Source organism: Dermochelys coriacea, chromosome 1, assembly GCF_009764565.3.
Source record: "Dermochelys coriacea isolate rDerCor1 chromosome 1, rDerCor1.pri.v4, whole genome shotgun sequence".
NCBI classification, from domain to species: Eukaryota; Metazoa; Chordata; order Testudines; family Dermochelyidae; genus Dermochelys; species Dermochelys coriacea.
Window position 1 is genome coordinate 61,183,987 of NC_050068.2, and position 23,592 is coordinate 61,207,578.

Genomic DNA, 23,592 nt, shown 5'->3' on the forward strand with positions numbered 1-23,592 from the left:
TTAAAATTTGGCACAAACCCAAAGTGCTTTTATCTAAAATTTTATTTTAGATCTATTTTATTAGATCTCCAGCACATACAGATATGCAAAAGGTTAGTGATCCCCAAATCTATAGTTACCCACAATCTGGAGAGGTCTTGAGTGTTGAATGGCAAGGTTCAGGTGGCCAGCCCTTTGCCTGTCTCTGGGGTTTCCAAGAGATGTCCAGAAGGTCAAATCCATATCAGATTTCTTTCCCTTTTTATGCTCAAAATGTCACATAGCTTGTCAATCACCAATAACCACTGAGCAAGCTGTTTGTTAAAAAATTTCAAGATGTTAGTTATGCAGGTGTGTTTTTGGAGCGTCTATACCCTGAGGACCCGACACACACACGCACCAGAAGTCAAATATAGATAGACTTCCTGACTTTCCAAAACCACATACTTCAGCAGGTTGAAAGAAGCAAGACAGGATGGTGCAGGCTCATTCTCAATTCTCCTGGTCACTCCCCCTCCCCTCCTGGTCTGCCTAATTATTCTAAGGCTGTTGCAAAGGCCTTACAGCTGCTTTTGGCTATAAACAGAATAATCGATATTCCAGTATTGGCAGTGGCCTAGGCATTTTGCTGGGCTATCAAAATCTCTCCTAATAGGTCCAGGGAAGGGGAGATGCCGAGGGGGTGGCAGGGGGAAGCAGCAAGATGGAGGATGGGGATTGGGTGGGAGTCAAGACAGTAGTAGAAATGTATGACAGTTGCCCTGTCTTAGGGGTGAGGAAAAGCTAAGCAGAGTCTCCAGCTGGGCAGTGGCATACATTTTTTGTGTGCAATGGAGATTGACTTTTCAACCTAAAATTATCACACACACACACAACCAGAAGAAAAGGAGTACTTGTGGCACCTTAGAGACTAACAAATTTATTAGAGCATAAGCTTTCGTGAGCTACAGCTCACTTTAGCTGTAGCTCACAAAAGCTTATGCTCTAATAAATTTGTTAGTCTCTAAGGTGCCACAAGTACTCCTTTTCTTTTTGCGAATACAGACTAACACGGCTGCTACTCTGACAACCAGAAGAGTAGAGGGGAGTTAAAAACTCAGAAGGCAGACTAAAAATCATGGTTTGATGGTGTTTTTAAAAACTTACGATTTGTGGGGCCAATCTCATGATTTATTAATTATTATTTATCTCATTTATTTATTAACATGGACTCATGTTTCTTGATCTCCTGAGTTGTCAATACTGAGAATGGTAAACTCTGAGTTTGCTTTTTCATAATGGCTAGAGAGGAATAATTGTGTTTTGTTCACTGTAATATCCTGACAATATTAAAAATTACTCCACAACTTGTAGCATTCATAAATTCACACTTGGGAAAAATACCTGACATCGCCTATGCACCACTTAAGGCCAAAGACGTGGCTTAGGTGAGATTTATGTGGTGCATAGGCCCTTGCAGGTCCTCTGTGTTATAGCATCCCACGGGCGCTATAGTATGTTTATGTTTAGGAATTTAGAGGGCGCTATAGTATGTTTATGTTTAGGAATTTAGAGTAGTTTAAGGAACTGATTAATGAGAGACAACAATATACGTGGAGAAAGGAGTAAAGCCTGAATGTTATGCTGTCTTGGTGCTCTCTTTCTCTTTAAGGTTGAATATTGAACATGATGTCAGCCGTTAGTCGGCTTTTTCAGATACTTGAAATCAGAAAGCAGGAATATTGGAAAAAACAAACAAACAGAAAACAATAATCTTGGTAATCTACAAGAATCCTGTTCACAAGCAAATGAACGTGAAAAGGGACATGTTCAGGCAATTGGACATTCTTTAGATCATAATGGTGTAATTATAAAATTGCAACAGGAATGGATAAAGAGGAAAACAAAATACTCTATTAGCTATCATGGACAAAGGCCACCACATATTCCAACACATCTGGAATATGTCAGTAGCAGACTGGTGGGACCCACTGAAAATCCTAGAAGTGCTTCCAAAGTATCTTCAAACTGTGTAAAATGGCTAACTTGTGCAATTACCAAAACTTAAAAGATTGACTAATTTGTGAAAATTAGCAATATGGATGAAAGATTCAGGAACTAGAATGAGAATGCTCACTAACTCTTCCTAGAAGTAGAGACATGTGCATAGTTACTGAACAAGCTCGCATGCAAATCCAGAGCAGATGTGGAGTAGAGACAGAGCTAATTCACGAAATAGCACAGAGAAAGCATGAAATACAATGAAAAATGCATCAAATTTGTGCAAAAACGAATGCTTAAACATGAAGCATACAAGACAAACTAAATGCAAAACTGATCAATTCATGCTCTGGAGAAAACCATGATGAGGTCATATTGTTCTCTTTATACCTTTTTATGGATACAGATTTGGCCTTAAGCAGCAAGGTCTGAATGATTGATTGATGAGGCAGACAGTGGCACCTTTATCTTTATTGAAACAGTGCACAAAGATATTTGAATACAATACTTAATCTTTGTGGAAACTGAAACTTGCAGCTGATTATACAAGTGTTTTCAAGAGCAATTCCCCAAACAAGACTACTTACAAATTAGCTTTTTATCACTTACAACTTCCCTCTTTTTACACATGACAGTTACGCATGTCCCCTTTGGTACATGTTGCAAATTTCCAAGCACATATATCGATGTCCAGATTTTCCATACTAATGCGATTAGTACATTTTAGAGTTAAAAACACTTACTTTGATAAACAGGCTATTATAGTAAGTGACTAAACTTTTAAATCTTAAGACTATCAATAAAGGTCAACCATCTTAGTTTCATCACTCTGCATTATTATTACAAATTATTCATAAACCTTGCTAGGGGTTTGGTTTTCTTAACAATAGGCCTTTACTTAACAACAGGTCTTTGGCTTAATGCTGAACAATATGCAATAATTGTGACAAGACATATCATTATGCCTAAACATTGCAGACAAGAAAAACAAAGAAAACAAAAATGGCACCGTATTGAGGAAGCAAATAGTGATTCAGAGGATGAGATTTTGCACATATGACATTAATGCAGTGCAAAACAGAAAAAGTAAATAGTTTGAAAAGCTCATACTAGCCCCAGATGCAAAGACAAAGCATCAGCACACAAACAAACAGGAAATTGAATTCCAAACAAACACTGGGCCGTCAGTGAATGTGCTAGGCTACAAAGACTTCACCAGTCTTATTCAGGAGAAGAAAATGAAATTGCAACCAAGGAAAGCTAAATTAAAATTATGATGGCACAATTTTATTACCACGAGGATAATGTAAATTACAAGCAGAATACCGTGGAAAAGTATACAGGCTGAAATTTCAGGTAGAAGGCTTTAATAGCATCCCGGTACAAACTTGATGTGAAGATGCACACTTTCCTTGATCCTTATAGCCCTAGCTTTATTACAACCCGCAGTGGAAGGAGTAACAGGCAAAAAAGAAGAGACTCACAGAGGCCAAAGCCTGTTATGACTGTAAAGTTAAGACCTTTCAGAACTACAACCCAGGGACCCTGTCAGGATTAAATTATTTCCTCAGGATACATCATGTACTTCAAAGCAAACCATGTGTGTTGAACAGATAAACCATCATTCACGTAACATAGCAGTGGATGGGCATATATTTCACCAAAACTGAAAATATATTCACCCGGTATGAACACAAGACAAAAACACAGATGTGGAGAATGGTGAAATATGCACTCTGTCAAGTCTTGTTCAGTAGGAGATGGAAGGACCACAGGACTATAAGCAACCAATAGATATTGGAAAAGACTATCAAAACACCACACAACAAGAAAAACCCAAGTGCAAGATAGTGTTTCCTGTCATCACAGGCTTTTGCTCGCTGTAGCAGCAAATGGCCTACAAAAGGTATACACAAAGCTTTGTACAATACTGAGGCTTGAAAGAACAACTCTCCCAAATCCAGAGGAAAATACCCTAGTTGTCAAGCAAGTTGAGTTATTTAATTTTTAAAAAGTTGGTGTTAAGTTTTATATATGATGACATAGGCTTTATGAGGGGTCTAATAGAATGTATACAGAAGTATGCAAGCAGGTTATGACATTCATGTTTAATTTTGCTATCTCAAATATGTGACAAAAATGATGTTACAATAACTAGCTTCCCAAAAGGGGGCGCTATAGTATGCTTATGCATAGGAATTTAAAGAACTCTACCTTCAGGAATTTCTTGACGAGCAAGAACAGCATCCTGAAGGAAGGATATTAGAAAATATTTGGTTTTCATAAATACTGTTACACTACCTCATGGTCTATTTCTCAGTGGTTTATCACAAACAGGCAGAGTGCCCACAGTTGTGGCTTAAGCATGATCTCAGTAAAAAAAGGAAGCACATCTATTTATGTCTGTGAGTGGTTGACGAGGCAGTTCCCTTCAGCTGCTGTAGGTATGACTAAAGCATTACATATTACTAAACTGTTATGAGATGTACAGTGGGGTGGGCTCACTTGCAGGGTTAACATCACAAAAGCAAGTGACAACTGTCTTATTTTATTCTCCAACCAAGCATAAAACTCCAATTTTAAGAGGATTCTATATTTGCTTTAGACTTATTTTCATTTTACAGACCCTATTTAAATCTACTTTAATGAGATGATTATACAGTAAGTTATATTTAAGTTGGGTTTCACTTGGCTTGAAGACATGTACATACAGCCACAATGAAATTTTAATTACACTCACTCAGTTAAAATAACTGATGGTCTGTGAATTACAGTAAAAGCACCTGAAATATATCTAATTTAATCTACGTACCAGCCAACCATGTGTGTTAGGAACAGACATTTCCAGCTGCCTTTCCTATCCTGGATGCGGATGCTACTGCCAACATAGTTGCAGACTGGAGAAAGGATGGGAAGTAATTAGAATCTCCCAACTGAGTGCTTGAGCTGCCTTCATGCTGCCATGATTCTGAATGTGGAATGATCTGGGGATGGAGATGCTCTCCCTGCTCTCCTGCGGCCTGGGATCAACACTGCATTCCATAAACTGTGTGAAGCACAAACTTTGATACTGTTTTTAGTCCATGGTATATTGTTTAATGGGGAAACTGAAACGGAATACTAATGATATTCTAATCAGCACGTCTAATTACCAAGGTTAGTGAATTGTTTTTGTTTAAAATTAAAGGGTAAAATTATGGCTGGCATTTATTCATGGAGGTGTGTGAGAACAGTTAAGACCAGAGTGGGGATGCAAGATAAAAGTGATTGACATGATTCTGATTCTCCCAAACCCATGATTAGATGGCTCCATGGAACCTCTGTGGGTGGTGCAAAAAAGGTTCCTCAGAAGAGTTCTCAGAGTAGTGTCTAAGGCTCAGGAGAAATAGCACATGGATGTTAATCTGCACAACCCCTGATATGACCTCTTGTGCTCTTGCTGTATGCAGTTTTTTTGATTGTGGGGGTATTGCTTGGGGCTGGCGCCAGCCACAATTCAAGTGTACAATAAATGTTTCTTTTGCGGTGTTAATGTGTACCCACTTCTTGGCCAATCCAGAATTTGTCTCCATACATGTTTTCAATATAATTAAAAAAATACTTAAAATCAAATAATGATTTGCTGCCTTGACCAGCTGGTGATCCAAGATGATATGCAGAAAATAACACTTAAAACTGTTGTAAGTTTCCTTATTCAAATAACTATTACATTATTTGTATAGACAAATTAAAAAACATAGTACGAGAACCAAAAAGTGCCCCGGTGGCTAAACAACTAAGTAAAAGAAGGAGTGAGAGGCAAAAAGGCATCCTTTAAAAAGTGGAAGTTAAATCCTAGTGAGGTAAATAGAAAGGAGCATAAACTCTGGCAAATGTAAAAATATAATTAAGAAGGCCATAAAAGAATTTGAAGAACAGCTAGTCAAAGACTCAAAAAGTAATAGCAAAAACATTTTTAAGTACATCAGAAGCAGGAAGCATGCTAAACAACCAGTGGGGTCACTGGACGAGCGAGATGCTAAAGGAGCTCTCAAGGATGATAAGGCTATTGCCGAGAAAATAAATGAATTCTTTGCATCAGTCTTCATGGCTGAGGATGTGAGGGAGATTCCCAAACCTGAGCCATTCTTTGTAGGTGTCAAATCTGAGGAACTATCCTAGACTGAGGTGTCATTAGAGGAGGTTTTGGAACAAATTGATAAACTAAACAGTAATAAATCACCAGGGCTAGATGGTATTCACCCAAGAGTTTTGAAGGAACTCAAATGTGAAATTGCAGAACTACTAACTGTAGTCTGTAACCTATCATTTAAATCCAGCTTCTGTACTGAATGATGAGGATAGCTAATGTGATGCCAATTTTTAAAAGGGCTCCAGAGGTGATCCCGGCAACTACAGACCGGTAAGCCTGACTTCAGTACCGGGCAAACTGGTTGAAACTATAGTAAAGAACAAAATTGTCAGATACATAGAGGAACATAATTTGTTGGGGAAGAATCAACATGGTTTTTGTAAAGGGAAATCATTCCTCGCTAATCTACTAGAATTCTTTGAGGGGGTCAACAATCATGTGGACAAGGGGGATCCAGTGGATATAGTGTACTTATATTTTCAGAAAGCCTTTGACAAGGTCCCTCACCAAAGGCTCTTACGGAAAGTAAGCTGTCATGGGATAAGAGGGAAGGTCCTCTCATGTATTGATAACTGGTTAAAAGATAGGAAAAATGGATAGGAATAAATGGTCAGTTTTCAGAATGGAGAGAGGTAAATTGTTGTGTCCCCCAGGGGTCTGTACTGGGACCAGTACTATTCAACTTATTCATAAATGATCTGGACAAAGGGGTAAACAGAGAGGTGGCAAAATTTGCAGCTGATACAAAACAACTCAAGATAGTTAAGTCCCAAGCAGACTGCAAAGAGCTAGAAAAAGATCTCTCAAAACTGGGCAACAAAATGGCAGATGAAATTCAATGCTGATAAATGCAAAGTAATGTACATTGGAAAACATAATCCCAACTATTCATATAAAATGATGGGGTCTAAATTAGCTGTTACCACTCAGGAAAGAGATCTTGGAATCACTGTGAATAGTTCTCTGAAAACATCCACTCAATATACAGTGGCAGTCAAAAAAGCTAACAGAATGTTGGGAATCATTAAGAAAGGGATAGATAATAAGACAGAAAATATCATTTTGCCTCTGTATAAATCCATGGTACGCCCACATCTTGAATACTGTGTGCAGATGTGGTCGCCCCATCTCAAAAAAGATGTATTGGAATTGGAAAATATTCAGAAACGGGCAACAAAAATGATTAGGGGTATGGAACAGCTTCAGTATGAGGAGAGATTAATAAGACTGGGACTTTTCAGGTTGGAAAAGAGAGAACTAAGGGGGGATATGATTGAGGTCTATAAAATCATGATTGGTGTGGAGAAAGTGTATAACACAAGAGCTAGGGGTCACCAAATGAAATTAATCGGCAGCAGGTTTAAAACAAACGAAAGGAAGTATTTCTTCACACCTGTGGAACTCTTTGCCAGAGGATGTTGTGAAGAACAAGATTATAACAGGGTTTAAAAAGAACTAGATAAATTCATGGAGGATAGGTCCATCAATGACTATTAGCCAGGATGGGCAGGGATGGTGTCCCGAGCCGCTGTTTGCCAGAACTGGAAATGGGCGACAGGAGATGGATCACTTGATGATTACTTGTTCTGTTCATTCTCTCTGGGGCACGTGGCATTCACCACTGTCAGAAGACAGGATACTGGGGTAGATGTGGATACTTTGGTCTTACCCAGTATGGCCATTCTTATGTTCCTACTGGTATAAATCAGTCTGAGTTCCAACAGGCAAAACCAACTTCTTGTGGCTGCAAAATCTGAGTTCTAGGGGTATGAGTCACCAACTCAGTCATAAAGAATAGTTAACAGAAACAGGCCATGTGTCTTAATTATATGAGCAAAAGAGAGAGAGAGAATCCAAGGTGAAATAAAGTATTATAAAGGGTTGTTGGCATAAATTTAGGATGGCTGCATTACTCAGAAATGGTGGAAGGTAGAGGATGTTGAGGTACAATGAACATGGTTAAAAAGTTAATGCCAATGAAACCTTTAAACTATACCACCCAGTCCCCCTTTGGGATGGGGTGGTGGTGGTGGGTGAATGTCACCTTTTACAGAAAATCTGTTACAGTTTTGTTCCTAAAATGTTAGAATTGGCTACGAATAGGGTTTTGAGGCCCCAGCTGGATATAAGAATCTAGGTTGTGGGCAGGACAGTTCTGAGGGAGGAACCTTAGGAATGGCAGTGCCTGGGGAGAAGGGTTGAACTTATCACTGTTACCTTTGTTGTTCCCATCTGCTTCTTAACTGAGCTAAACCCCAGAAGGGGTGTGTTTGGATCTCATATAAAGTGTGAACAGTGTCTATAGTTGGGAAAAGACGCAATGTCCTATATCAAATATTGTGATCAAAAGAGAGAACAAAAGAAAAGCCTAACCATCCCCCCCAACCCACGTTGGCTAGCCTGCAGCCCAGTGGGAGCACTCTGCATGCACAGGAAAGACGACTGAGTTTGAATATCATCCTCTTTTCCCCCATGCTAGCTGCTGCCTCGTCCAATCACTGTTTCCAAGTTGCTGTACCAGTACGTTAGTAAATGTGATGCCATTTGCTTCCTGTCTGTGACTGGGTTGCAGGTCAGGGAACAGGATCAGGAACGATCACAATTGGAAAGCAGCACAATGAGGAGGGTCATGTTAGCTGCCCTCTGTGTGCTGTAGGATCACTCCTTGCCCTGGCTGATGCCTACTTGGGGGAAATGCTGGCATTTATGTGGTGGGTTTATTTAATGTGACAATACCCTCCCAAAGATTAGGGGGCTTCTATAGTACTAGGAAATCTTCTTAGTCTCATCCTTTTCTCCTGTTTTCATAAATCTTCATTTCACCGTTATCTCTCTTCTTCCTCTAACTCATGCTAGCTCTATTGACATCTGATCTAAACCTGGCCTTCAATCATTCATATCCACACTCTTCACTCCCTTCCCTTCTGCTGCTCCCTCTGGAACCGTTACCGCTAAATTAAAAAAATTAAAAAAATAAAATAGTAGTAGTAGTATCAAGATGTGTATAGAATGAACCTAATTAACCATGTAATCTCATTACAATCCTTGTCCTCCCTTCCCCTTTTCTCTCCCCTACTGTTTATTGTTCTCTTTTGCTGCATCACTTCTGAAATTAGCTTGTAAACTCTTTGGGGCATGAAGACTATCTTTTGTTTATGTGAAGCACCTACCCATTTTAGACACTATACTAACAATAATCCTCATATAAAACTATTTGCACTGACTACTCACAGTGTAGCATCTGCACCTAATTACTGGGGAAGTCTGCCTTATTCACATTAGTTAAACAACAATTAATCTTGATAGGAAACAAAATGACTAATAATAACTGGCCAGTTCCAGCATTATAACAGACCAGATTGCTGAGAATAGTTTAATGATTGATAAGATACATGAATGGAAAAGGGACCTTGGGAGCGCAATTTACTGAAAATGAAAAGGAGCTTTATGGAAATCCCATGTACTCTACATTGGGTAATATTCTGCACTAATATTTCAGTTTTATTATTAGACAGAAAAAATAAAGTTCCCAAGACGCAAAAAAACAAAAAGGGCTAGATAAAAATGTGCTTACTCAATGCATAATGCATTAACTATATTTTGTTCCATTTGTACAGAGCAAAAGAGAACAAATAACCAATGTTTTTGGCCCCTTCTGGGCTTTTGTCAAGAAGAATTTCCCTCAGCAGTTTGGTGGGGAAAAGAGAAAAAAAAAACCCCCGACGTAGACAAGTTTTCAAACGGATTCCTCACATGGGCCTACAAATCTGTATCTGCAATTGCCCATGTTTTTCTTTTTCTGTGCACAGTCACTTTTAGTTGTGAATAATAGAATGTATATTTCTAGGCATTGAATTAATGGGTGGAAACTCATGCCCACTGGTCAAATAGTCCAGGCTCAATCCTGCAAACCTGACTGTTGCAAGCAACCGTTACTCATGCAAATAGTTGTATTGCAGTTAATGGGGCTATTTGTATGTGTAAGGGTTTGTTAGATGGGGCTTTTATACACACATTCTATTATTTGTACCCATGAGTAATTGTCCTCAAAATTGAGAGTGTAAATTTAGAAAATGTCATGTTAGCCTTAAATCTTATTACAATCTGAGTATAAGTAAAGTAGATTTAAAGGCTGTAATTTAAAACCAACTTTTTTCTGCTGAGAGAAGCTCCTGCAGGTGCTGCAGCACTTAAGGCCTACTGTTCACTGGAAAGTGCTTGACTCAAGTTCTGACTCAAGTGCTGTCCCCAGCCCAACTCCTGTCCACACACAAAAACTTCTTGCTCAAGTGTGGTGATGCTTTACAGCTGAAGTTAACTGGTCCATCTGGGAGTATAGACTTAAGCCTGAGTTTGGCTTACACTCAAACTGCCAACAGGGCTCTTCACTGTGGACGTAGGCAAGATTTACTGTAGACTTCTTCATGCCATCTCCTGAAGTACAGCACATATGGTAAATTACCATCAGTGGAGAGTAACCAGTGGTTTTAACAAACACATCTGAACAGGGACATTGATTTTTTTTTTGCATTTTGCCCAATTAGTATTGGCCATACATCTTTTCATCCATAGAAACTGCATTAATTTCAAAGCAATTCCTGAAATGACCTTTGACTATATTTGTATTTCTTTTAGGGTGACCAGACGTCCCGATAAAATTGGGACTGTCCCGATTTTTAGTTCTTTGTCTTGCGTCCCGACCAATGCATGGTTGGGATGCCATTTGTCCCAATGTTGCGGCTTTGGCTGCTCCAGCGGTTTCTTTTTTTTCTTTTCTTTCTTTTTGCTTCCCCATGTGTCACGATATTTTGTCCATTCCATTTGGTCACCCTAATTTCTTTGCAAGTGTGTGTGTGTGTGTGTGTGTGTGTGTGAGAGAGAGAGAGAGATACAAGTAATCAGGTGTTTCCTGTATGCCTATTTTTAAGGGAATCTTCAGAGGTTTGTATAAGGAATTTTTTATTATGCTTCCTCTTAGCTCAGCCATTTGCTTCCTGTATGAAAAATATCTGTACATCTTACACTAATTTTCTAATTTTTATAGTATTTTCTGTATTAAGAATCATTATAAGCTAAATAAGTCTAAAGATTAACTTATAATTGATAAGCTATGCATTTTTGAGAAATGTCACCATGTTTGATAGTTTTTGTAAGATGACAAACTAGTCATGTGATGCTGCACTTGTGGCTAACACTGTCTTTGAAGATGCCTCGTGTTTCTAATTTCTTGCCAACACAGCTTTTCAGAGGTACAAAGAGGCCTCACACGTTGGATAACTGCCTCTTAAATATACTTAGAACAGACTACAAGAAGCCTTTAGGTCAAATTTTCAAACAGTGGCTTCCATTTGTGGTAATACAGCCATTGTGTATATACATCACTTGTGCATCCAGTTTTTGAGGATTATTAGCTCATGGCTCCTAAAGTATGCATGCTTTTTTTTGGCAACATGGAGAGTGCATACACAAATAGCCCCCTTGAATTGGTATAAACAGCAGTGTCGATGGTGAAGCATGGCTTAGGTGAGTAGGGTACACCTAAGCTCTCTACTTGCCCAAACCATGCCTCCTTCTCAACACTACTGTTTTTAGCCATGTAATGTCCTACTGGAGGAAAAGCTCCGGCAGGGGAGAGGCATCAGGGAAAGGCTCCATCAGCTCCTTGCTGCCGGAGACTTTCCCCACTGCTTCTCCCTGCCAGAGCCTTTCATGGATAGCTACACACTGCAGTGTGGACACAGCTTGCTTTTCACTGTAATGTGTAGCTACACATACCTTACATGCTGCCGACACTAGTGTGTAGTATAAAACAGGGGTTCCCAAACTTGGTTCGTGGCTTGTTCAGGGTAAGCCCCCAGTGGGCTGCAAGACACTTTGTTTACCTGAACATCCGCAGGTATGGCTGCTTGCAGCTCTCAGTGGCCACAGTTCGTTGTTCCTGGCCAGTGGGAGCTGCGGGAAGTGGTGGCCCTGAACAAGCCGTGTACCAAGTTTGGGAATCCCTGGCATAGAGGTACTTCTAAATTCCACAGTGATGGACACATTACAAAAATGTATAGATGTCACTTTGCAAACACAAGTGGAATTTACATGCACAGAACGTGGCCTTCATTTATGTGTGTTCAGGAACTTGTGTGCAAAAAATTTTAGGCCTGGTTCTTTTGCACACAAATGATAGAATGTACATGCACAAAAATGAGTGCTTGCACAAATTGAACATGAGTCAAATACAGAAATGTTTTGTATGTGCATGTGGTTGCACAAAAACTGTGCATGTACATGATTTGTATAGGCAAAATTATACTTGCACAAAAGGAAGCCATTAGCCACATGTCTACACTGGAATAAAATACCTGAGGCACAGCTGTGACTGGCTCGGGTCAGCTGACTTGGGCTCGTGGGGCTCAAGATGTTTGCACTCGGTCTGGAACCTGAGTTTTGGGATCTCACAGCACAGGGTCCAAGAGCTTGGGCTCCTGCCTGAGCTCTTCTACACAGCAATTTTACAGCCCTGCAGCCCAAGCCCTGCAAGCCCAAGTTAGCTGACTGGGGCCAGCCACGTATGTTTAATTGCTGTGCAAATGTACCCTACAAGGCTCCTTTGAAAATATAGCTCTAAAATCTCTCTGATTTTTTGTTACCTGACATTTTCTCTTTGAAACTAGTGATAAGAACTTCCAACAGGTTCCCAAAGGCAGAGGTGGCATGGCAGGGATGAATCTGAAATCAAATAGTGAAGGTTTTAGGATCCTAATAATACCGAGGTTTCATAAAGTCTCCATAAGACTGACTCCTGGAAAAAGAGTAGCTTGTTAAACTGACGTAAGTAGTGAAGGTGGAAAGGAAATGTTTTGAAGAATAATGTTGCATGATCTTGTAGTCTCCTCCTTGGAGGGTTAGCGGAAGAAGGCAGAGTCCCTGGAGCGATGACATTGGCATGAGCTCAGTAACAACAGAATATGTATTTATTACTGGAAGGGTGGAAAGAGTCAGCTCCCTTCCTGGTGCTGCTGACTCCAAAAACATTTTAAATTCCCTTAGACAGGAAGCACCTTCCTTTCAGGGCCTGTCTGTGGATGTATCACACACACAGACCCAGCCAGCATAGTAACTTGGTTTCAATAATGACCTCTCCTTCCACTGAGGGCATATGCCCTCTTATTTTATGATGGTGTGAAGTCTCAGAATTCTTCTGATGTCTTTGCTGCTTCTGCATTTCCAAAGAACCAGAAACACCTTTTTCCATCTCAGGCTGGATAGGAGGCTACATGCCTATTGGGTATGGACTCTCTCACTGTGATCTGCACATGTATTCCTTCCAGGCTCAAGTAGTGCAATACACTATACCTGGTAATGAAAGTGGAGCCCATGAAGAAGCTTCAATTGATCTAATGCAGAGCAGTTTATCTACTGAGGGCTTGTCTATATTTAAAACACTACAATGGTACAGCTGCACCACTATAGTAGGTCAGCGTAGATGCTACCTACACTGATGGGAGGGATTCTGACATCTTTCTCTTCTGAGAATTAGTAGCTACATGATGATCAATGAAATAATTCTTCCATCGACTTAGCGCTGTCTACTTAGGTTGGACTTAGGTTGGCTTAACTGTGCCACTCAAACATCTGGATTTTTCACACCCCGACCAATGAAGTTAAACCAACCTAATTTTCTGCTGTAGATCAGGCCTAAGTAACACAAGTTAATGGGAACATTTCCCTCTGGAGCTTTGCTCAATACATTGTCTCCCAGTGCAATAATGAATACAATTCTAAGTGTTGGTTTCATTCATCTGAGCCGTAAATGATGTAGGCCCTGGCTCTCTAAAGGATTACTTTTCTCTCTCTCTTCATGAACTAGAACAACAGGTACCATCAATGGGTTAAGTTTGCAGAGCCAAGGACAAGCCTTTCTCTGTGGCATATGCTTGGATTCAGAATCCCATTCAACAAGAAGTCAGACTGAGTCTAGGCTGTAGCCTCTTACAACAAAGTACCTGTAGGCAAACGTCTTCCCACAACAACAGTGTAAAAATGGCTGGCAAACTGGAAATGAGTAGACAGAAAACTAGAAGATATGCATATGTGCCATTTATTTAAAAGGATGTCCACCCTGAGAATTCCTGTTAACTCTTACTAATTTCCTACTTTTTTTCCTAGTACAAATCTACATACTATAGGTTTCATGAACCAAATGTTGAGCAGTAACATGAGGAATCCATGTTTCTAAAACTAAGCTAGATATTTATTAAAAGAACTATTTAAAGAGATGCTGCAACTTCAGCTACCATTCAAGCTATTTACATACAGATTCACTTCCTGATTCCTCCTCCAAACACTTCCTTCCTGCAACCTATGCTCTTGCCTCCAGGTTCCATGCAGATCGATACACTGTATATCGGTGGTCAAGTTGGGAGGTAAGAGTGAAAAATTTATTTGAAGTATATGAGAGAACTTCCTCTTGGATTTAGATAGAAAATTGTGTTTCATAATATGCTTGATTTCTTGCCAGCAATTGATTGGGTCATATTCTACTTTCAATTATGGTAACATAACTCTGGAGAAACACTGTTGAAGTCAGTGGATTTACACCTGTTTTGTCTCATTCAGACATCTTTGTAACGTTTGTCATTGTCACCGCCCTGAGGACTCTCCTATGTGACCTCTGCTTTTTCCACCAACCTAATTCATAAATTATTATGTTTTTAAATAGCACTTAGGGTGTCATAGCTGCTGCTAGCCTTGAAGATTTGTAGTGTACCCTGTAATTTTGAGATGAAAAAAATTGGTTAAGTTACAGAAGAAATATTGCACTTCAACATAAAACTACTTTTGTATTTCATTTTCTGTTCAAGTCATTCATATCCCTGTCACTAATCTCATTAGGTCAAGGGCTTGAAGCAGAGAGTGGGCATAACATTTTTGGTCATAGTGATCCATTCTTCAGCAGCTGAGTATTTGCAAATATCTGTAATTTCAAAACTGAAATGAATGTTGTATTTATTCTGCAGGCAAATATAAATACAATGTGTTACTGAAGTTGACATTCCTCTGGAATTCATAATTAACTGGCAACTTTCAGCCATTCAAACACACATGACTTGGCGCTTGTTATTCTGGTCATATTAATGAATCTGCTAGTGCCAAGGCAGTTTCTTAGGATCCCATCCTTCTGGCTGTGAAGCAAATCCTGCATTTTCAGAACTTCTAGGAAATTCTATAAGCTAACTAGTTGAAATAATAAGGAAAAATTAATCAGGCACATATTAAATGTGAACCATGGAACGAAGCATCTGCAGCACTCAGTGGATGTCTGGATAACATACTTGCAGTGCTATTTTGCCAGCTTTCGTCTGGAGTGGTTCATCAGAACAGAACAGATGCTAGTGTGAAATAGGTCATTATAGCAGCAAGGCATTAGAACAGAGACGTTTCTTTTTTCGTGCAGCAACAGCTATTTCTTTTTTATTCATGCCAATTATGAAAATGTTAGCCAAATCTGAAATATGAATGCATGTATTGAGACAAACCAATATTTTTAAAGGGCATCAAGGTAAAAGCTAATTCAGTGATGAAGCTTCACAAAGCAATCCTTTTATAATATAGATAAAGGAACCTTCACAATGCTCATGTAGGCTGTTTTTTGTTTTGTTTTCTGTTTTTGTGTTTTACTATAGATGTTATGCCCAGAAGCAGAGATGCTAATTCTCATGAGTTTCATCAGTCATTTCAAAGAAGAGGTCACACAGATAAGAAAAATGAACAGTACGCAGTATGTGAAGCAGTGACATTCAATGAGTCCTTGTCACTAGCAGTCATTAGCATGCAAGCCTGCTGTTATGTTTCAGTGCTTTATGTGCTTTTCTTGACCAGGCAGGGAGCCTTGGAGCACTGTAGCAGTTAATACCATGCAAGTTATTGTTTCTTTCTTGAATGCCTTATATTTTTAGTACCATTGAGATGCTTCTTTGTCCCCTGTATGGTAACCTGTGCATCTAAAATTTTAAAGAGATTCAAAGAATGTATAATTTATATATGTCCCAGAGGTAATGGAATGACTCAGTGATATCTGTGAAGGAGATGATTTTAAATTTCATGTCTTATGCAAGAGGTGATTTTTATATGAAAATTGTAAGAGTTGGCCTTGGGGATACCCAGATAATTATCCTTACAACAGCGGGTGTTGATTCCAGAGGGATTGTAGCTGAAAGCTATAGTGTATTAGATTTACCCTTGTGTATCATAGTTGCCAAAATGGAAAACATAGCAACTGATGCTTCTTGGGGAATAGAATTTGTATTTTGACTCTGCATAGCATACACTGGAGATATGAAAAAGCAGGTTTTCCATGATTGTGTTGAAGAATTCATAAAAGGCTTAGGCATTTGTTTACCACTGAAATTCTTTCTGTCAGCTAAAAGAAAAAAAATTGTTTACTGATGTAGGGCAGGACCCATCACTACATCCTTTATCACGTAGCACAGCTCCACTAGACTATTTCTGGTTTCATTGAACTAAAAGCCTAGAAGTGCCAAGGCTAGAAATAAACGTCTGCTGCTTTGATATGCTATATGTTTGAAAATGCAGTTTAAGGTCTGTATTATAGACATTTCAAAGAGAATATAAATTGGTGCAGCATTCTTATTTTTTACAATCCAGTTGTGTGTATCCACTGCAGTTTTATAAAAACTGTTTTCAATAGCATTTTAAAAAATAACTTGCGTTATTTTGCATTCTCTTTTTTCTGAATTATAGTAAATAGACCCCTCTGAGCTCTGAACTTGGACTTTCCAATATTTAAATAATTGTAATGATCTTTCTGCTTCCATAGTTTCAGATGTTTAATAACGTCTACACCAATGCTACAGTCAGCTTTTTAGCATTTCGTTCCTGAGGAAACAATTTTTTTTTCTTCTCTACAGGAGGTTATTGTTTTTAACTTTTGTTTCCTGATCTTATAGGATTGGCCATGAGAATCTTTAATCTTCCTTCAGAAGTATGCTAATGGGGCTACTGATAAGCAATCTGCTTTTGTAAAGGTCTGTAATTTATACTGAGTCCCTGATTATTCCAGCATATATATTACTGCATTGATTAGTATACTATCTGTTTATTACTTTCAGAGCATTGATATATATGAAGTAAGTAAAAAGTTATAATTTTATTTGGGGGGGCTAGTTTATGAGATAGAGATGGAATTATTTTTATTTCTTGAAAAATCGTTAGGTGATAATTCCATTCTGTTACACTGGTGTAAATCTGGAGTAACTCCATTCATTTCTCATTTGGACTACTCAAGAGTTAGAGAAAATTGCATAACCATCAATGATTCATGTCATTTTCAGGCTTTACAAATTCTTTGCTTTTTTCTTTCAAGCTGTGACCATGATATTCTCTGGGGAAAAACTTGTGTTTTTGTTTTTGAGGAGAGGGAAAAAAAGTGCAGACACTGAAAAGGATTCAGTATAAAGGGAACAAACTTGCTGTTAGTGTTGGCATTTGGAATGTAAATCCTTTACTATTAACTGTGATTTTTATAAAAGCGGGCATTCCAGACTTGCCTAGGAGTGACTTCGGGTCTTGGTTCACTAAGTCTTCTAAGAGTTATTGCTGAATCTGTTTAACAAAGTGTGGCTGGGATTGTGTATTCTTTTACCTGTGTATCTGACACATTTGACACAAATGGAGGCAATGACTATTGTGCAGATGGAGCAAGATTAGTCCTTTGTTTAAAGACATATTTTAAGGAGGGAAGAGCTCTTAGGTTCATTGTTCAGAAGTCTGATTCTTGAAAAATAATGGTTTATGATTTATATATAAATTGGGATTATTTAGATTAGAGAGCAGACAAATAAGAAGTGCAATGATAAACATATATTAAAATCATAAGTGGCATAGAGAAAGTGGTTTGGGTACTCCTATATACACCTTTCTTATAATGCAAGAACAAGGGACAACAATGATATTAAAAGGCAAGATGTTTAAACTAAAAAAGAAGTACATTTGTACACAATTATTGAGGCAAAGTATTTAGTAGGATCTTGAAAAGGCTTAGACATTTATGTGAATATCAGCCACGGTTACATTATCTACACTAAACATTTATAAGGCATTTCAACCTACATACTTTAGGACATAAGTCAATCACCAACTGCCTATTTCATGAAGAAGCTTCCGTAATATCCATGTTGTTGTATAATTGTCCATTACGGGGGTTACATACTACCTTCTGGTACTGCCTGTGGTGGGAGAGAGGATGCTCCACTGCATGTACCATTGATCTGATCCAGCATGTCTTTTATGTTTTATTGCACACTTTTTGTATTGTTTTTCCTACAACTATCTTCCCTCTTTCTGCACAGTTTTTTTTTTTTGCATTCAGTATTTTTATTTCCTGCTTGTGATGCCTCTCACATTCTCCCTCTAAGCCTTTGACTTTCTCTTTTAGATTTTTTTTTCTTTTCAGTTTGCAACTTTTTTGCTGTTGGAATTTCCTAATTCCCCTATCGGTGTTTATCTGCAGAGGACACATCTACCCAACAGTCCTGCAGTGGACATTTTAAACTCTACCCGTGATATTCCTATGGCAAAACATGTTTTGATTTTAGGAGAGAAAAAGTATAAACACGGAAAACAATTCGGACTAAAGAATGGAAACTCATTACTGTGCTGGAATAGGAAAATCTTTTTAATGAGCTTTTTCCCCATCTCTGAGTTCTGTTTCCCTCTCCCTCACTTCCTCTTGTTCTATAGTTTTCTCCTTTATCTCATTGCTTTCTCTTAGTTTTTCATTCTGAATATGCTGAGATTGACTATAATCCTGCTTCAAAATAGAACATTGAGTCTAGTGAATGCCACTCAGATGTTGGTGAACTCAGAATGGATTTAGGAGCAGCAGGCCTTCTCTAATATAATGAGATGCAAGCATGAAAATACCAATTTCACAAAGGCGGGGGAGAGCAATTTTCCTACGGTGAATGTAAGCTTGGCAACCCCACTATCTTCAATCTTCCTTCCAGAGCCATGCATACATCTAGTATGCCCTTCTGCTCTCATAAATTTGGAAATATATACCATTTAAAAACATGGTTTGTGTACATCACAGCTTTAAACGGAGATCTTCAGGGTCACCAACCTCTCTTTCTTCACTGGTAGCTGTAGGGATTTTCGGGATGGCTGCTCACAGCTCAGTTCTCCTGCTAGAGGCTGCAGGAATGATGGAATGGCTACTCATGCAGGATGTTGTAGCTTTGCAAATATGAAGCGGGGCAAGTAATGCATTAAACAGAGAGGAATGGAGGGAAACAGGAAGAATTTTCAAATTCTTCCATCAACCTACCCACATCTACGTCAGGGGTTAGGCCGACCCAACTGTAGTGCTCAGGGTATGACATTGTTTGCAGCCATGAGTGACATAGCTAAACTAATCTAATTTTTAATTATAGATCAGGCCTATGATGCAAATTGTTCTAGAATTGGATTCCTCATTGGTCACACCTGGTGATCAGTCCCCTCCCATTTCAAAGGTGGCTGTTAGTTCAAACACCTTAGCTAATCTCAACTGTCATGGTATCGCAGAAGAAAGGTTGTCTCTAAAGTAAGTTGGACAAAAAGCCATCAGTTCTCATGCACCACATTGATGAGCCTAAATAAGAACTGAGATAGAGAATTACCCCAGTCAGGATATAGAAGCCAGTGCAGTTTCGGTAGCTCAGGTATAATGTGTTCTCTGTGAACAGTGCTACTAAGAAAGCAGTCAGATGCATTCCCACCAGCTAAAGTTTCACAAGGATTTCATTTATTTTCATTTCATTAATAAAAAGGATGCTTGCTTCAACAAGGCATTAGGTGCCCTGCCACTTATAGCTTAAACTCAGCAGCATTAAAACAATCAATCAGACGGGAACCTGATCAACCAGCCACCTACCAAAAAAGCTCCTTCCCTGTTCCAGGTTCATAGCCTTTTCCTTTTCCAAAACCCCTATCACATAGATGACTTTTGCAATGGCCCAGGCAGTCACTGAATTCAGCTTAGTTAGGATGAAGGTGGAGAGCAAGTTCCATATCTGCTGATGCAGATGCTGAGCCCTTGCAAAGAACCCCTGCCAGCAGTCATCTTTGATAATGACGGGGGTCCAGCTCAAACACGTGTGCTGACTTCAGCTGTTGTAGTATGGCACAAGGAGAAGGGCGTTCTCACGTGGGCAGGTTCATAGCCATTTAGGGAATTATAGATCATTACCAACACCTTAAACTCCCTCCCAGAGTTCAATAGGCTTACTAAGGAAGCAGTTGCATTTTACACTAGCCTCCATGTCCAAATGGTTTTAAGGTGTAACTGTATGTAGAGTGCACTGCAAAAGTCTCTATATAAAGAATAGCAAAGTCCACATTCAAATCAAAATGTCACAGCCTCCTGACCAGATGCTCATGGTGAAAAGCTGTTTTAATATGATTGCAGTAGTAGCCAGGGATCTAGAATCAGCCCCAAGTTTAAAACCCCGGTGACTAATGTTTGAAATACTCCCTCAACCAAAGGAACTAATATTGCCTTTGCCATCTCTGACTGCTTCCTCCAAGCCATGATCATCATCATCTCAGTTTCCTGAGGATGGAGCTTCTTCCATCTCATTCTCATCTAGGCTTCAGTCTGAGCTAGGTTCCAGTTGGGGCGTTGAACCACATCATCTGATTGTGTCAAAATAGAGACATAGAGGTGGCTGTCATTACCATATTGAAAACACCACACCTAATGCCTCATAACGGTCCCACGTATATGCTTTGAACAGGAAGGGTGACACAATGACACTGGACAGCACCCTGCTCACTTGAGAGCTTTTAGGGGAGTGAAGCAACTATCCTCAGCTAAACATCAGTTCTCTTTGAGAGAAAAGAATGGAGCCACTGATAAGCAACCGTGTCCACTCTCTCGAGGGTCCTCTGGTGAGTCAACAATGCCTCATGATCAATGGTATCAAAGACAACTGATGGATCTAATAATACTGGCATTCACATTTGGTCTTTGTCCATCGTCAGGGGGAGATCATCAACCAACGGAGTGAATTCAGTTTCTGTGCCAAACCAGAAGTTTTCAGAGATAGCTCTAGCTAGAATATGCTGCAATAATCCAAAATGAAGGTGAGAAAAGCATGCATTACTGGAGTGAGTTCAATATCCGAAAGGAAAGGTTGTAACCTCAAATCCAAGAAGATGAGAAAAAGGCACTCATGGTCACTGCTACTCTCTGAAATATCCAAAAGCAGCCGTGGCTCCAATAAGACCTGTGAGTTACAAATGTGAGAAATGAAAGATGGTCTAGCTCCTTCAAAGATAGCAGTATTATGAAAAATCTTTTTGCCTTTCCTACAAAAAATCCAACCCAACATTGGAAAGTGAAAATCCTTTCTCTTTTGCTATTTATCTAAAAAAGTGCAAAAAAAATGGTAGATTTAACATTAAATGTGCTATTGAAAGTCACTTCACTGAAGTGGAAGAAGAGAACATTGAGTTTGATGATCCTACAGTGGATACATTTGCAATGCCGTTGTCATCATCAAAACTAAGCTGTGATGATAGTTCCAGCAATCCTTTGGCATCAGCTTCATTCAGGAACAATCTCTGTTCATCCCCAACACTCAAAAAACCTGCAAAGTTCCATCTATGATTATATCATAAAACAGCCATAAGACAGACTTTGATAAGAAAGTTGCAAACTACTTCTAGGTTATCAACATCTCCTTCAGTGTCGTACAAAACAACCATTTTAAAGAAATAATTGAAGCACATCTCCTGTGATGTACTGCTCCAGACAGATATAGATTCCTGGGATCAGTTATTAGCAGCTACAAGTGGAGATGCAGAAGGGAAAAAGAATGCAGAACTAAAAAGAATCCATATCAGCATTTAATGCAAGATGGTTGGTTGTATGAGAAAAACAATCCAAGCATTCAGGGAATAATGTGTTCCTACTTAATGCTATTGATTCTACATCTGACCACAGAATATAGTGTTCAAGATGTCTTATAAGAACACTGAGAAAAATGGGACAAGACAGTTTGACTCAGACAACAAAAATAAAATCAAAAAGATGAGACATCTAATGTGCAGTCACCCTAAAATTCACCTGTATGGGTGTTCAGCATACTATTAAAAAATTCACTGAGAAAATCATAATGTATAGCATCCTGAAAATATGTTATGGAACTTGAAAAGTTCTTCCACAGCCACCTCTGCCTGGTTGTCATCTGAAAAAGGGGAATTGGTGACCCCAGTTTCTGAATTACATTATGTAATTCTCAGAAAGATTATGTCTCTATATTTGCATCCATCTACCATCAGGACGTTGAAATTTTGCACTGAGTTGGAAAGAAATTTGACTGAAACACAACACGCAATGTACCGAGTCAGGACTGCACAAAAGTGCATTCAACTTATGAGAGCCATTACAGAGGGACCTGACAGATAACAGGCTGACACTATTGTCACAGTCTCCGTGGAACTCTGGCTTGATGTAATTAATAAAGAACTGGAGGTTGGAACCAAAGGTACACTTATTCTGAGAGGCCATGGAACCTTTCCATTTCTTACCAATGAGACTGATTCCAAATACAAAGGTCCAAAGTTGAATCCAGTAGAGGGGAGAAGATGAAACATGGCTGCTTATTCATAAACTTGAGTATTGGTATTCTTGTGTTTTTACTTACAGAATTGCAGCCTTTTCATTTGGGAAGAAAAATGTGTTCCTTTTATATTTGAGGGATAAATATGCTTAAGACGTGCATTGCACTATTTTGTCTCTTTCATTTTGTGAAACCTTTCATGAGTTTGGGTTTTATTTTGGCGAGGGAGTGTTCTTCTCCACGCTCACTTGTGGGTTTTTTGGAGGCAGAGGGGGGGTTGGGGGAAATTACAGTAACCTTGCAAGAAAGGGTTTCAGACATAAACTCTGTTTATTGTAGCTGTTTTCCATGGCCTGTCAGCATTATCTATCTCTTATCCTGGGTGAAGTTCTGCAGACTAGTTGCTATCAAGTTTTCCTCTCCACCAGACAGGAGGAAAGTCAATCAAATGAATTATCTGGGTTCAGTGAAATAGAGACATAGAGCTGGATGTGTTCTGTATGCAGAAAGAAGCAGTCTGCACTGCTTCAGTATTTCCCTAACACACTCATATTTACATAGAACGGGAGAGTGACACTGGAAACCTGTGGTTCCTAACAGGTAATCCGATACCCATCAGATAGTATGATCAATTGCCAAATATTACTCTTTGGGTCTTCTCAGAGAAAAAAGAGAAAAACCATTTGAGTATCGCAATGTTGATACCTCCTACAATCTGCAACCATGTCAACAGTTAGTAGTGTCAAAGACAGAAGAATGTCTACATGGACAGTCAGAGTAGTACATTCAAAAGCACCTATCTGACTTAGGAAGGCAATTCTCATTTAAAGTTTTGAAAATTCTACTCAATCTTTTGTTGCCAGAAAGAGGGTGTTGACCAGT

At 39.1% G+C, this 23,592-nt stretch overlaps 1 protein-coding gene across 3 annotated transcripts in view; it reads left to right on the forward strand.

Annotated features, from left to right (window-relative positions):
• The window catches only part of ENOX1 (ecto-NOX disulfide-thiol exchanger 1), a 504,797-nt gene that overhangs the window by 127,237 nt on the left and 353,968 nt on the right, over window positions 1–23,592 (forward strand). The window contains exon 1 of one of the 3 annotated variants that reach the window (XM_043504538.1): window positions 17,034–17,130. The exons of the other annotated variants lie outside the window; for them this stretch is intronic. The gene's annotated coding sequence lies outside the window, so the exon portion shown is untranslated. Of the gene's footprint in view, window positions 1–17,033; window positions 17,131–23,592 lie in introns of those variants that run through there. 3 annotated transcript variants of the gene reach the window in all.